This window comes from Meleagris gallopavo, chromosome 4 (assembly GCF_905368555.1).
Source record: "Meleagris gallopavo chromosome 4, MGAL_WU_HG_1.1, whole genome shotgun sequence".
Lineage (NCBI taxonomy): Eukaryota > Metazoa > Chordata > Aves > Galliformes > Phasianidae > Meleagris > Meleagris gallopavo.
Window position 1 is genome coordinate 35,733,398 of NC_139407.1, and position 16,367 is coordinate 35,749,764.

The 16,367-nt window shown below is 34.4% G+C and overlaps 1 long non-coding RNA gene across 17 annotated transcripts in view; it reads right to left on the reverse strand.

Annotated features, from left to right (window-relative positions):
• Positions 1-16,367, reverse strand: part of LOC116216567 (uncharacterized) — a 488,234-nt gene that overhangs the window by 122,240 nt on the left and 349,627 nt on the right. For 16 of the 17 annotated variants that reach the window (XR_014883027.1, XR_014883040.1, XR_014883035.1 and 13 more), the window contains 4 exons: positions 14,835-14,969; positions 11,298-11,483; positions 9,667-9,796; positions 2,185-2,353 (listed from right to left, as the gene is read on the reverse strand). This is a non-coding gene — a long non-coding RNA (uncharacterized LOC116216567). The remainder of the gene's footprint in view (positions 1-2,184; positions 2,354-9,666; positions 9,797-11,297; positions 11,484-14,834; positions 14,970-16,367) is intronic. The other variant, XR_014883033.1, reaches the window with a different exon arrangement.

The window sequence follows — 16,367 nt, forward strand, 5'->3', positions numbered from 1 at the left end:
AGTAGAATTCTCAGGAACAAGTAGAGAACTATTTCCTAATTCAGAGTCATCTTGATAACAGAAAGATGATCCACACAGAAATTTTTGAAAATTAGACTAAATATATTAATATCTTTGATATCTACCCAAATTCCAGACTAACTAGTTAAATGGACCTCTCTTTGGACTTGTTCCATTAAAACAAAGGATGTTACAGTCATTTATGGTCTTGCTTTCATACTCACTAGAATTACTAAAACAGCCATTTTCAAATAGAGTAAACTAAGTCATACGTACAAGGGGGCAACATAACGTGTGTATTTTTATTAAGAAAATAATAGGGGAAAATCCAGAAGAAGTAAATGCTGTTAAACTGTGAGAATTCCTGATTCAGGATTATGGTACAGATATCGGTGATCTGTTTGTAAGTGAATAATTATAATCATTCCACGAATAAAAAGTTTCCAAAGAAGTTCTGATGAAACATTTATCGAATTGAATCAAATCTTGTTTCTAATCCTTTGTTGAACATGTGGAACATTTCAGTTTATGGCTTCCAGCAAATGTGGTGCTGTTTTAAGAAACTTGATCTTTATATTTTTAAGAATGAAAGAAAGAAGGGAAATTGCATGTTGACTCTGATTTATGAAAGAACATGCCTCACTTTTAACCCATAAAGGAGTACATTCATTCTTCCCTACAAAAAAAAAGCCAATTGCAGCAATTTTCCAGGTACTTTTTTTTTTTTTAATATGAAAATTCAACTACTGCCATCTATTGATACACAGTGAAGGGTCCCTGTGAAATAGCACATCTTCCCTGTATCCTTTCTAAAAGTAAAATATCAAGAGTGAAAATAGGACACTGAAAGAATTCTTTTCTTTCATAGTAGTGAAACACAGCGATTTTGGGAATTAAGACTAAGTAGTAATTTGAGGGTGGAGCAAAAGAACAGGCTGCTTTTAATTTAGAGGTAAATTTTGAAACATGAAGGACAACATCCACATATATCGGGGAGATCTGTCATTAAATGACTTGTCTAATAAACACATCCGAAATGCCTACTTGCACTATGTTCATTAGATCATATTCAGGTGCGTTGGCCTGCGTTCAGCTCTTTAATAGCTGCCTCATCTCACTGGACGTGCTCATTCTCAAAGCCTTTGGAAAACATCCTGTGTTTCCAACCATCTGTGGAAGGAATGCACTGACCTGAATTAATTAACTGAAATCAAGCCAGTATTATAAAGGAACAAGACCAAAAAAAGAAATGCACTGAATCAGAACAAGAAGAGAGTTCTGACTTTCACAAAGCTCAGCTTCACAACAGAGAGGAAATTTTGATTTTCAGGAAACTGCCATTACAGCTGAGGAATGCAGTTAGAGCAGGGCAAGCTCATGGGAGTGGAAGGAAAGGCAAGGAAAGGTCTGAAGTACAATCTATTCATTTCTTTCTGTTGTATATCACAGCAAATATACTGCAATTCTCCAATACTTATTTTGGTTTCTCTTGTGCTGAACAGCAACAGCACTCACTACCTCCTTTATTCTAAGAACTAAGGTCTGCATCTATATAACACACATTGCTCTCCCTTTCTCAAATGAATAACAAGGCTATTTACATCTTCCATGAACATTTTTTTGCACACTGCCTCCTGCATCTTCAGCTGATGATGCACATATAAGAATTCTGCCCTTCAGAAAACAAGGTTGGCTTATCTGTACAGAAATCTGGATTATTAATTTGTTTTCAGCTGAGTATACAAAATACCTGCTGCGCACTTTCTACATTTTGTCAATATCTTACTAATTACTTAAATGATACAGTTTTAGTTTTTGTTTTGTTTATTTTTTTTGTTTTTAATTTTTAATGAGACATACAGGGGAGAGGGAAAGTGGAGAGTCTGTCTTCAGTTACTCATTTCATTTATTCAAATTACAGCTTTCCTATCCAATATTGCAGAAAAAAAATGCTCCAGGGTAAATTTGGAAGTCTGTTTCATTATGATCCCTTAAGTATAATGTAATTAGAATCATGCCATGAATGAATAACAGTTTAGAAGCAATTATTTTATGACTAGGTGAATTTCTACCTCACAGCAAATATTCTCACATTTTTGTCTGCTAGCCTTTTCAGCTGCTGTTAAGATTAGAAAGATTAAATAGGCATTTATAATCATGAAAGGAAACCAAGAGCAATCTTACTTTTGTTTGAGAAAGCTGAACTGGGAAAGCTGAAGACTTGGGTCACCCATAGGTCCTGTGAAATAAGCTGGAGCATGATAGAGACCTGATGCAGAGATCACTGAAGACTCACAGTGTCTATTGGATGGGGTCCTTCAGAAACTGTTGGTCCTTAGTCTGTGATCAGTGTCTTGGAAGAAACACAACACAGATTCAGTGTTAGGTTGGAGAGGGCTTTAACTGATGGAAGCACACCACCCTCATGGCGATGCGTTTGAGCACAGAAGTGCAATGAACCCAGAGAAAACTGAATTCAGTTAGCCCACAAATCAGTTAATTGCTCTACTATAGAAAGGTAAGAATGGAGACTTCAGAGCTGAGGCACTTCTCAGCTCATTGCTCTCACTCTCTGCTTGAGTTAGAGCTGCCAATGCTCCCAAGATATTGTGTCAACTCAGGGTATTTCTGTTTCAAGAGCCAAGCATCAATGGAGAGCTTCCAGGAGAGCTATAGATTTCATGACCAGTAGTTTCCTGACAAGTATTTGAAAAAACTAGAGTGGTAACCATTAGAAGTTCACTTTTTAAGAAATTATACTATTTAGACATTATAGATGAAAAACATATAAACAATCTCTTCAGCCATTTGAAGGAATTCTGCCCTTCCTAATTAGGATTGTGTAGTCTACAACTCTTTGCCATACCATGTGAAACAGTACGAAATAAGAAGTGCATTGCTAACTGCTTCTTCATTTTAGCACTGTGCAAGAACTGTAAATCATTTAGTATTCAACCTGAAAATGTAGCTCCATACATCTCTGGTGGAATTTCCATTTGAAGGCCTTGAGGCTCACCACAAGTGTGTCCCTTCTTTCTTTTCTATTAAACTTATTTTTCTTTTAAAATAAAAGTTACATTAGTTATTATTGTAACAGTCTGCACATAATCTGCTGAGAATAAATATCCATGTAATGAGCCTGAAATGATATGGTAATTTCTTAATTCAAAATAATTACATGGCTATTTGTGCCCTCTAAAATAAGGTATTACTTATTCAGCCCAAACAAATTGCTATTTGCCCAGGTTTTGAACTCTAGTAAACAGTAGCACAACAGTCAGCTGAATACAAATTCTGAAACAATTTTATGTTAGATGTTTACTCACACAGAAACAGAAACAAATATTTGACAAAGCAACAGACTTTAGTACAACCAAGGGAGAAACAACAAAAAGGCCTTGAAAACAGGACTGAAAGCACAGCCAAGTCAGTGTTACAAGGTCACCAGCTGGCACAAAGTCACCTCGATGCCTGCTAAAGTCTCACAAGCTTGAAAACGTAGATAAAAGAGTGGGATTTGCTTGGTTTATTTCGGCTTGTTGTTTGCATTGGAGTTAACTGACTTCATCACCTGGAGACACAGATAGGAAAGCCAATGCAGAGATGAAAACTGGAAGAAGGAACATGAGAAGCTATTCACATTATTGATTCTTCCAAGTCAATAAAAAGTCTTCCACTGGCTTTAATGGAGTCTAGAGCAGACCTAGATTTCAGAGCACTAATAAAAGATTTAAAAGTCACCTCGTTCTAAGTGGCAATACAAGGCTTTTTATTAACTTTAATAATATCAGCTAAAGCCACAGGCACTCGTGACTATTGACTACTAAATGGTAATTCCTAGCTTTCTCAGCCTGGAAGGATGACTGATAATGAAGGACTTGTAGACAGATTGGTGCTGCTTTGTGTGAAGGCAGAGCCCTTCAAAACTCAGAGCGGACTTCAAGTATGAATGAATGTGCACTGAGTGAATTATGCAAGTGAATGAAACTGTGTGTACTAATCATTCTGTGATGATTAAATATTTGGGCCTGTGATGAAAATTAAATCTATACTTGATTTCCTATGTCTATGCTGCCTAGATACTTATTTCCATTTCTTGGTTGAAACACAGTAGACTGAGATTTAAACCTGTATCTGTACTTGGAATTGCAGACAGCACTCATAGAAATGGACCTGTATGCACGATCTGTTATACTGTTTCCTGCTTCTAGAAAAGAAATTAAAATGAACTAAAATCTGATCCATCCTAATTACATACCTCCTGGGTGAGGAATAAAATTCAATAACCAACTTTCCACTTAAAAAAACATAGGCAACACACAATAATCTGAAGAAAATATTTTCAGAGGATGATAGATTACAAGGAAGAAACATTATATAAATGTTTTCAACCTAGAACAGAGTGATCCAAAAGGTGTGGTGAATAAAGCATTCCTCCATGTTCAGAGATATCTCAGATCCACTCCTAACAAGAGTAAGTAGCTGCTCCAAATCTCTAAGAAGAAAATACTGCTTATTTTCAGTTAGCATATATGCAAAAAAGTATGTAAAAGTTTGCATAACTTAAATTGTAGCATTAATTTTTATGCACAACTTTTTTCTTTCAGTATTAGGTATCCTTGAGCTTATTTGTGCATCAGATTATTGCAATATTGTTACTTAGAACTACTGCAGAAAAATCAACATTGTACTCTGTTCTTCATTTGCTTTAGTTTTTAAAAGTGCAATATGTGGAATCTGACCAAATAGAAAAAAATTCTACTTTGCACAGCATAGATAGGGTTAGAATTAAAATTCCCCAACCAGGTGTTTTGCGTTATTTGAAAAAAAAAAAAAAAAAAAAAAAAGCTGCGTGTAATGGTAAAACATAATATCACTCACACAATTTTATTACTTAGTTTTTGACCAGAAACCACCATTTTCTGCCATTATATCTTATCATTCTATATTTCTTATCATTCAGAAAATTGATGACATGCTGTGTAAGTTTGTCTTCCAGTTTGTCTTCCTGGAAGCAGTTTTCTGGTTCATCTGTGGTTGTGTCACTTCAACAGCATCCTATACATCTGTCCTATGGCTAAGTGGCTTCAGGTTGCTTTGTGCTTTTTCATGTTTGGTCAATTTAACTCAACCTTGATCTCTGCCGTACTGTTTTCCATAGCAGTATTGTTTTGGGTGCTCTTGGTATTTATGCTTACATATTTTTGAGAAAACAGGCCTTAAGCTACTCTCTCTACAGTTTTCTACTTGAATTCTTTTAAAGAACCACAAGGAAAAGAGGAAAAGAAAACCAAAAAAAAAAAACCACCAACAAAAAAAGAGGTTTGGCCATTTCTTTAGCTGTCAGTTAACATTTTCCTTTTAGTCTGACATAAATGGCGTTGAATTTGGTAACTTGTGATAGCACAGTAGTTAATAGTCCCACCATTGTTTCTTGTAAACAGTAAACAGCAATGAAGATTGTTTGGTCTCTCTCACATTTTTATGGTACAACCAATGAAACCTCCACTACATCCAACATGCTGTTCCTACTGCCTCTAATGGGACTTCCGTCACTGGGTTTAGATTTGAACACTCCACTACTAGTAGCAGTACATGTAAAAGAATGGAACAGAATATCTAGAATTGGAAAGGATCAAAAGGATCATCAAGTCCAACACCTGGTTCCACAAAGAACCACCCCAAAAATCAAACCATATTTATGAGAGTGCCATTCAAATGATTCTTGTAATTCAGAATGCTTGGTGCCACAACCTGGGGAGCCTGTTCCATGCCCACTATCCTTCGGTGAAGAACCTTTTCCTAACACCCAACCTAACCCTTCCCTGAATGGCTCCATGCCATTCCCTTGGTCCCTGTCTGTATCATCAGCACTGACCTTCCACTTCTTTTGAGGAGCTGTAGGCTGATGAGGTCTCCCCTCAGTCTCGTTCTCTTTTGGTCTGGGCCAAACAAACCAAGGAACATCAGCTGCTCCCCATACATCTTGCTCTCTATAGTTGTCATCTTCTTCCTAGCCCTCCTTTGGGCACTCTAATAGCTTAATGCCATTCTTAAGTTATGGCCCCAAATTCGCACTCAGTGCACGAGATGCATACAGGTGCCTTTGTCCATTTTAGGTGATGATATCCAAATGATCTTGAACATATCAACTGGAACTTCAGCTTTTATTCTAATGTAAATGTTGTTTTACCATCTTGAATAAAGGCATCGTTCCTATCTCAACAATATTGCCTGTTTCAGCTTGTTTGGTTTTAATTCAGGCCTAAGCTGCTCTATAATGATTTGTTCCAGTTTATGACATTACATGTTGTTGACTAATAGCCTCATTTTGCTGAGTTTCCATTTATTACTGTCAACGTTACAGCTGGTTTTGAATTTTTCTAAGTTGCCTATTCTGGCATGAATTTAATTTCATTGATGTTTAACACTGATCCTGAGGGCTCCTCTTTGACTGTTTGTCACCCAAAGATCAAATACTTTTGCTGCTGACTTTTAAAATCAATTATAATCTTGCAGGATTTGGCTGAGAGGATAACCCAAAGTGAAAGGCAACGAGTCTTAAGAGAGAAAGTTTCCTGATGCATTAAATAAGATTGATTTTCTATGTGCAGAAACAAAAGATCTAGTAAAAAAAAGGAGGAGAAAAAAAGAGCTAAGTCTTTCCTATGATACATATAAAATGTGCATAAATCCATATTGCTGTTGTTGAATTTTAGGATCTGTTATAATAGAAGACAATCTGGCAAAGTGCTGGAGGATGCTGTTACACAACACATTCACAAGTCTTAAAGGCACCTTTTCTTCTTTCTTTTAAACACTTCAGTTTTTCCTCTGACATATTCTATCTTTGGTTCAATTAATAAAATAAAGCAAAACAAAGTTAAATATATCCCTGTCAATAAATGCCTTTAACCTAATATTAAGAAAAAACAAAAATCTAATTGAACTGCAATTTTTCATTTCTACACATTACCTCATCTGCTGCCCAGTTCTGATAGTCTTGTTAATTGGATCTGAACTAAATATCCAAATTTAACAAAACAATTGAGCCAAACTGGAGTAATGCACTATATATATTTGTTGTTAATAGATAAATGCCTTCACTTTCAGAGTCATTTTCTTATCTATAGAAGTGACTAATACAGATTAATAGATCCTTGGAAAAATACATAATATCGTAGATGAACAAGCAAATATTTTCTTGAAAATATCCTTTTCACACTGTGAACAACAATTCCTCCAATTCACAGAAAAGATGTACATTTGCTTTACGGTTTGAATTAAATTGAAAAACATTTTAAGGTACTGAATTTGAATTTTTTTGGAGGAATTATTCACATATGGAAAAGCAGAAGGCCACTAAAAACAGATTTAAAAGTGATGCATTTTAAAACCTTATTTTTACAGCATACTGAATCATCACAGAATATAAGCATAAAAGTGTAAGGCCTTTTGTCTAGCGGTTCTTAGGAAGGAGTTGCTGCTATGTGATCAATAATAGGGAAGAAGCTTGAGGAAAGACAGCCAGAAGGTAGAAAACAGTGATAGAGAAGCAACTCAGGGAAAGATGGAAGAGCTGCAAATAGCAGACTCAGAGAAGTTAAGGAGAAGAGCAGATGGGCTGGCAGAAAAAGCTACTCAGAGAAGCCCGTGATAATATAATTGCTTAATTGGCTAGAGCGTCTGAGCAAAGAACTGCAGGATTGCCCTTTATTTGTCTTTCCAGGCCACAGATTGCTATAAGTAGCTTCTTTTTACCTCTTCTGCTTTCCAGTTTCTCCTTCCCACTGTTGAGAACCTTCCCATTAATGAGAATTTGTCATTACAGAAGCAAGCCACAAGGTCCTGAGAGACAGGGAATGGCCTCTCCTGATGCATACATTGACATGGAACATAAATCCAGAATTATTAGGAAATCATTTCACCTAAAAATTATGTTTGTATTTTCCTTCCAAAAGCTGCTTTTTTTTTTTTCTTTCTTTTTCTTTCTTTCTTTCCTTTTTTTTTTTTTGAGTTCAAATGGCAACAATTTATTGTATTAAACAGGACAATGTGTTCTGCTTAAAAATCAATGATAATCATTTTCTTAGAATGTTGTCTTCTGGGAACTTGGACATTTGTAGCACAAGTGAGGAAGAGTTTCAAGTTACAGCCAATTATATAGCCATGTTAGTCATTAGCTAGCTATATGTATTTCAATCACATTATCTAGGGACGTATATTTCTCAACCCCACAGAGAAAATGGGAGCCCAGGCAATAACAGCAATACAAATGTGGCTACATGCTGATCAGCTCATGAACAAAAGAAAATGAACCATTTCAGGTTCAGGAATACAGTGTTTTATTTCAATCAAAAATGCCAAAACAAAGCATTTCAATTTCTCCAAATGAATGTTCTGTGGGCTGGTGTTAAAATTCCATCTTCCTCAAAATAAAAGCAAATCTTGATATATCCCGGGGAGGAAAGCATGCAATTTCTTCTCATCTACTTGTTTCTAGTACTCATTTTCAGAACACATCCTAAATTAAAGAAGTAGTTAGTAAAGAGGCCAGTGAACATTATAAAATGTTTAAAAAGAGGTAATCTGAGCTTCACAGTAAGTTAGTAGGAACCATACGAGTCTAAAGAACCCTACCAGTGTGATGAAAATAAAATTTTATTTGGTGTTGAATCATTGCAACTGAAATCTAAACAAAAATAAACAGATCCACAATGTAACTGTTCATACACATACAAAACACTAAAAACAAATTCATAAGGATATCCTGTTGTCAGAACTCAGCATTAATTTGCTTTCCAATTCCAGTCAATTTGTTATCACAAATGCCCTCTATTAGAATGTTTTATCTGATACAGGGTGAATTAAAACAATCTTTTTATTCCGATGATAGAGATGCACTTAGCAGGATATAAAATAGTGATTTAATGGATACTTAATGGTCTGATGCTTTAAATGAACAAATCATAAATTAAAGCTTTCGTAGACTTTTATGCTTTCCCATTTGGATCCTAAAAACACAATTTGCATTCATTATTTAGGGCTGATATATAGTACTTTGCCTCTCAATGACATTCAGTTGCATCACAGTGTTTGTCCCCACAGCACACTTAATAACATTTTGCCTTTTAAGGAGCTCTTCACTTAAGGTCCTGGTCACAGCCCTCCCAAGCTGAAGATGGGCAACAATTGTTTCAAACTCCTCTGGGCAACTCTGAATTTACTGAAATACCTAGAAACTGAGCAATTGCTAGCTATAAATCTATTTCTTCTTCTCCAGTTCACTTCATAATTTCAATTGAGACAGTAGGGCGTGGGTTTCCTAATCATCATGTGAAAACTGAGCAAAGAGCCTTAATAAGTAAATCATAGTCTTCATGCACCAGTTTATGACACTACAAGAAATACCTTCACAGAAATAGGTTTAAAAAAAAAAAAACACACTTTTTCCCTTCTGTAATTATTTTGTGTTTTAAAGTGCTCTTCTATATGTTTTTCACAATCTCAAACTATGACACCTGCTTGTCTCACAAGATAAACCAGAAGAAGTAAAACAAAATAAAACCCCAAAATCTACTGAAATCAAAGCATCAAGATATGTAAGTTCTTAAGCACAGCAATACACATATTCTAAACTGAATTCAAGTACTTCTACCCTACTACCTGGCAGTTTATGTCCTGGTCCCTGCTCCTGGGAGAGGGAAGGCAATTCTGTGCTCCCCACCATCCTCAGCCATGACTTGATAGAAGAGAAGGTTCATGGGAGGTAACTGTGCCAGTTCTTTAAGTACTTCTTAGAAAGAGGAGGAAAAAGTCATAAATGTATTGAATGAAATCTGTTGTAAGAAAAATAGAGTCTTGCCAAAGCACTCACACATCAGACTGCTTGGTAGCAAAGGCAGAAACACACTGTCCCATTTCCACCTGCATATGCAAACCATGCAGCTGGCCTTTCCTCCAAACCCCAAGTATGAAAGCCACTGTTCCCATTATTACTGTCTAATAGAGTATTCTAGAATCTGTCCAAACAGGGAGACAGATCTGTAGCAACAAAGGCATAGGTGTTTTTCTGTTTTGTTTTAAACAGTAGTTAATCCTCTTGTAGTTTACCTGGCAAGCAGCTCAGCAAAACAGCTGGTCACTCACTCACTCCTCCAATTCCAGTGAGGATGAGAAGAGAATTGGGAAAAAAACATAGAGCTCTTGGTTTGAGAGTATAACACTTATTTATCGAGACAGTAAAGAAAAAGGAAAATAACAATGGTAATGATTATAATATAAATAAATTTACAAAACCAGTGATGCACAACACAGTTGCTCGCCACCTCTCAACCAAGCCAGCCAGTCTCTGAGCAGCAGCTATTAATCTGGCCAGTTCCTCTCATTTTTATGTTTGTTTTTTTTTTTTTCACATGATGTCATATGATATGGAATATGCCTTTGGCCAGTTTAAGTCAGCTGTTCTGTTTATGTCCCCTCCTGGCTTACTATGCCCCTCCAACCCCCTTGCCGGCAGGACGGTATGAAAAGCTGAAAAACTGGTATGTTCTTAGCTCTATACTACACTGCTCAGCGACAACTAAAACATCAGTGTGTTATCAGGACTGTTTTTCTCCTAAAGTCAAATCATAGTATCATACCAGAACCCAAGAAGAAAATTAACTCTGTCTCACATGCAAATAGAATCAATCACTTTTTTAAGGGGCCATTTTTATACGCAAGTACTGCTATAAATGTAACGCAATCTTGCACATTATCCAGTTTCCCTTCTTCCTGCGTCACTGTGGCTTTCAATACATAAGTAATTTGTGATTGAAACAAATATACAAGCACCATATAACACACATACACATAGATTTCTAGAGATATATGTTGATTTTGCATAGAAATATTACTTTTATTGAAATACAATACTTACCTAATATAAAAATAATTTCTTAGTCAAAATATTCCTGGTTAAAAGCAATAAAGCCAAAAGAACTTAATCATTTGCTCAATATATTTTGAAATTTTAAAATAGAATGCCTTCAACTATTTTTTTCAGAATAAGTAATGGAAATAATTTTAACATTACAGAAATAATTTTAATTTTTTTTTTCCCAAAAAACTTCAATTAATTTTGAGGGTTGTTTTATTTCACTTCTGAATTACTTCTGCACATCCTGGTTTATCACAATCTGCTGATAAAGCATTTTCAGATTGTTTCAATGGTACCACGTGGGTGGAGTATTTGTTGACCCCATAATATGGTGTGCTTGCATTTTTTCTTTTTGTACTGTATCACTAGAACTTACCTCATTTTTAAATGTAGTTGTCATCTCTAGCTCATTTCAGTCATTTCTGCCTTCTGCGCAGTTTCCTCCTACTAAGTATCTACATTTGCAATAATTCTCTCCTGACCAATTAGTTTTGAAAGTACCATACTGCATTTCCTCCTATTCTCTTTCACGTCCATTTTCAACTTCTTCCATACTGCAAGCCTAACAGGATTATATAAATATCAATATTAGTATCTCAAATATGAGAGCTTACATCCTCCTACTTATTCTGATTGCTATTATTAGTTAATGGTCTTTTCCTCCCACAAGTAGTAGAGTTTTCTTTTTTATTTCATACAAGACTTCATTGCATTTTTAAAACATATAAGTAACATTTTAATGCCATAAAAATGAATGTGAATTTCATCACAAAAAATGTGTTTAAGTAAAAAGAGACATGAGAGTAAGAAAAGGTTAAAAAATATTTTTATGTATACTGAGTCTTTCCAAAACAGCTTTCTAGTTGCTTAATATGTGTGACACAGTCAAATCTACACTGTCTTTTTCATCTGTTTCATCTATATTCATTCCAATTAGAACAAAAATCCTCTTTATAAATTGCCATGTGATGCCTGTTCTTCAGCCAGCCAGCTTTGGGACTGCTAATACAATCACTTGTAAACCATTATCAGACCTTCAGAAATTCATATCTTACAGTCTTCATATTTCTGTCATCTTTCAGGGACTTTGGATATTAAGTAAATTGCTCTGTGACAGTCTGCAAAGAAAAGACTTAAAATTACTGTATAAAAATTGTGTTCAATTTCCTTAATAAAAAATCACTATAAATAGTCTATTAAATGGTCTTTTGGCATTTTTGCTGAATTTATATGTGACCAATGCTGGAACAAGCCTAATTAGAGATATTAGTATGAACTATTGTTAGGGTGCTATCACATGCCAGTTCTGCAACATATTTCTTCTATAGAATTTAATGCTTAAACCTTTTATAATTAAAGGCTAACCACATCCATTATATATGCTTATTTGTGTACAGAGCTCTTTCTTCTTGTAACCAGGTAGTCAAACAAATGTTATATTCAAAGCACTGAACACACCTTCTAATAACTACAGATATGAGAAGGCACTTTTATTTTATCTTCCCAGAACTCATCACAGGAAGGAGAGCAGCAGGACAAAACTCAGGACTGATCTCCTCTCTCTCTTTTGTAAAACTTGAAGATTCACACAAGAGATTTCAGATCTCTTAAGAGCAGATTCCCTATCACACCATTCTGAAGAATTTACATCAAAGTAAGACAATATAACACTTTTTTTCTTATATTGTTCTCTTTAGTTTTTCCTGTTCTACTGATACAAATATTCCTAAATTAATCTAATGCATACAATGGCACTCTAACACTCAATCTATGTTCCACCAACGAGGGAATTTCACCTGATTATATTGTAGATTGTATAAGCGTTTTTATGCCTAATCAGGATTACATGGCTCCTTATTCAAATATCTTACAAGTGTTGTGTTATAACAGAGAGACTTAACTCTAGAAGACCCCAAACTTTCCCTTCAGAAATGATTTTGATTATCCGTGAGTTTTCCTACAGAACCACTGCTTTCTCATTTCCGTCTAACTACTTTGCCCTTAATCCCTTCTACCTTTATCAGTTTTCATTGCCTCTAAGTTTGGATTATTTCAAACTTCAGGTTATATGAAGACTTATTTTACAGCATTTGCCCATTTAAAAGGTTTTCAGATTTGACGTGTCGCTTTTCTGCATGAAAGTATTGCAGTTATCACAGTAAAAGATCTTTAGAGTGAGTAGCATCATGGTGACTGAGGAAAGACAAAGTCCAGTTAATGTGCAAACAGTCCATTATTAATTTGTAAGAATATGACTTGAATAGTCTTGCTGAATTATTCATTTTGCACAATATCACTATATTTGGAGTAGTTTATAAGGACCACTGCTATCTCCAAAGTTGATTGTGAGCTACAAGGAAACCCCCGTTAATTAATTCTTACATTAACTTTAGCCAAGATCCTCTCCAAAACAAATGCTCAACTTTTTTCAGAAGAATCTCACTTGTTTGATTTGATCTTCTTTCAGCATGGAAGAACATACTTGGGAAATCCTTTCTGCTTTCACAAGGCAAAAATACCTTTTGCACACACTATCGGTACAATCCTGTCTGCAGTGGGTTTTTTTTTTTGCAACAAATTTTAAAGAACAAGAAAGGTTTGTGTAAGAAAGTTTTTCTATTTGAATCTCTAATATGCCTATTTATCCAAATGCTCTCTGCCAAATGCTCTCTCTTCCCTGCAAATCCATTTGCAGTTTCTGCTAGATAATAAAAGAAACAGAAAAAAAATTGTATTCTAGAACAGCTTCAGACACACAAATGACAGAAAGACAATAGATACTTTAAATTGAAAAAGAATAATTAATATAAACATAAGTAGGACGCAGCAAAGTAAAATACACTAAGTAGTTCATTAAAAGCATATAAGTACAGAGGTTTACTGAATATTAGAAACGATCAATGTATTTACAAATGTCAATCATAAATTAACTTAAAACAAAAAGCTAATAATACAACTGTTTAAAAGCAGACATGATAAAAACTATTCAAAATAGTGAGCATTTACAAATAACTGTTGAAAAAGCGATCAGTACAAATATTCTTCACATGCAGTGAAAAGTGAATAAGGAAAATTACTTTTCAAAGTTGTGCAAGCATTTCAGTATTTGAAAGACTGTTTATCAGAGTTTTGTAGAATATATTTTTTAGTACTTGAAAAAACCTTTTAAGATATTTACAGATTTTGATTGACAATTTCTCACACTGATTTTAAGACTAATTTTTAAGTCTTTATTTTTAATACTTACTAATCCCATAACTAGTGCAAATGAAGTCCTAAATTATTTTGAACTGAGGACAGAAACTGAAATATCTTTTGAATATATACTAATTAGTCCATTATAATCACATCTACTGTTTCTCCATTTAGTATTCTGAAATGATCATAAAGGAAAACTTAAAACTTCTTTGAAAAAATAACTGACTACTGTTTAAAGACGGGGAAAAAAGTCTGTGAGAAGTTATATTATCTTGCTCCCATCTCTGTGAAGAGTACATTTAGAGATGGTGACATAATAAATTCAAGTCACTCACAGTTAAAATAGACAACTAAAGAAAGACAAGTATGCCCTGGCTCTTTCTGCTGGAAGAAATTGTTTATTAACTAAATGAATTTACAATGTACATAGTAGTTTTAAGTTTTTGCACATAGTAGATGTTATCAATAACTCTGAGACTCCTTTTTACATAGGTGAACAATTAGATATATGAATATAAAGTTCCCCCAAGGTTTTATTACTATTTTTGTTCATGCATTATCAGAAAGACAGCATTCTTCAGTAAAATCCTAAAAACCACACTTAGATTAAAAGTGAAAATGAGCAAAGCAAATAGCAACAGAAACACTAACGTGGATTTGATTTATTTCAGGTAATGTATAATCAGATAAAGTATTCAGGATTACACTTAAGTACCTTCAAGAAGCCTGCGCAGCACGCGCTTCTGTTTTTGTCTGCTAGTGTTATAAAACAGCGTCTGACAACCATTAGGCTCAACTTTTCGTAAGTATTACTCATAGTATCTTCCTTGAATGACTGCCTCCTGTGGACCTGGAATAAATGAACATGATGAAACTTGCACACAAGCCATGACTAAAATTTTTCATGAGATTTATACAAAACAGATCCTTAGCAGTGAGAAGATACACTTAATAGATATTTTGGGAATATTTTTTTATTCATGAAATGCTGCAAATCCTTGAAATTCCCCAGAAATTTCCAAAGCTCTAGTCATTATCACCAGTTACAGCCATATTCTTTATTTTTTAAAGCTTGAAAATGAAAAAAAATATATATATTTATATAACAATCTTTTGCCTCCTTAGAAGAGGTTCTGCTCCTACTTTGGTCTTACTAGATAAACTTAAATAAAAAAGCAATAATTCTCAATTACATATTTTCCCATGAATATTCCTTAACAATGAGCTAATGAGATAAGCTAATTGATGCTTTAGTTTTGCTAGTAACAATCAAAAAGTATGATCCAGGGCAGGGTAATAAAAAAAAACACAAGTTATAAGTAGCAGAAAACAATATTTCACAAACATGTCTATATCACTCCTCAGAAATCATATTTAAACAAGGCATTACCTTTTATAAAAAATATTTTTTTATGAGATTTATGAGTTTGAACTAAACACATCCAAGTCCAAGTCAGATGACGGTTCAAAAGCTTAAACTTTTTTTTAGAAAATGTAGATTTTTAATCCAACATTATTAGAATTTTGCAAGAATAATAGATGAGTTTATGCCACTGAATTAATTAATGAAATGAATCTAATCTACCTGCACAAATCACGTTATTTGTAACACCACATACTCAAAACAGTTTTTAAGTTTGAGTAATATATATACTACAATTAATCCTACATGATCAATACTAACTAACTAACTAACTAACTAACTAATCAATACTTACAGTTTTTCAACCAATTTCTGCTGTTACATCCTTTTGCAAATCAGCTGTTTGCTTTGTTCTATTTTGTCACAAAATGCCTGCCAATTTTAGGGAAATGATTCACAATTCTATCACAGGATCACATTGTTCACTTTCTGAGCCTCAATCCCAAATCACTAATGTCAGTGAAAGGTTCTAATTGACTGTAGTGGATGGCAGAACAAGTGTACCCAGGACGTCTTGAAAATTGCTTTTGAGGTTCTCTGGCTTTTTCACTTTAGCTACTTGCGTGATCATAGTCATAGAATGTCAAGCCTAATTTGTTACTGATTTAGAAGTGGATTTTTCAAAGAATTTCTTGAAAAGCATTCTTTCTTGTGTCTAACTGTTTCTAAGAATCAAACCTTTTTCTGCTTTTGTTGCTTTTTGGGATCCATTGCATCTCTCCCATACCTTCACAGAATGAATCTTATTGGAAGATCCTGATATCTGAAGTTCCTATACTACACTGAGCTAAACTGTTAAGCTAAACTAAAGGAGACCATTTATGA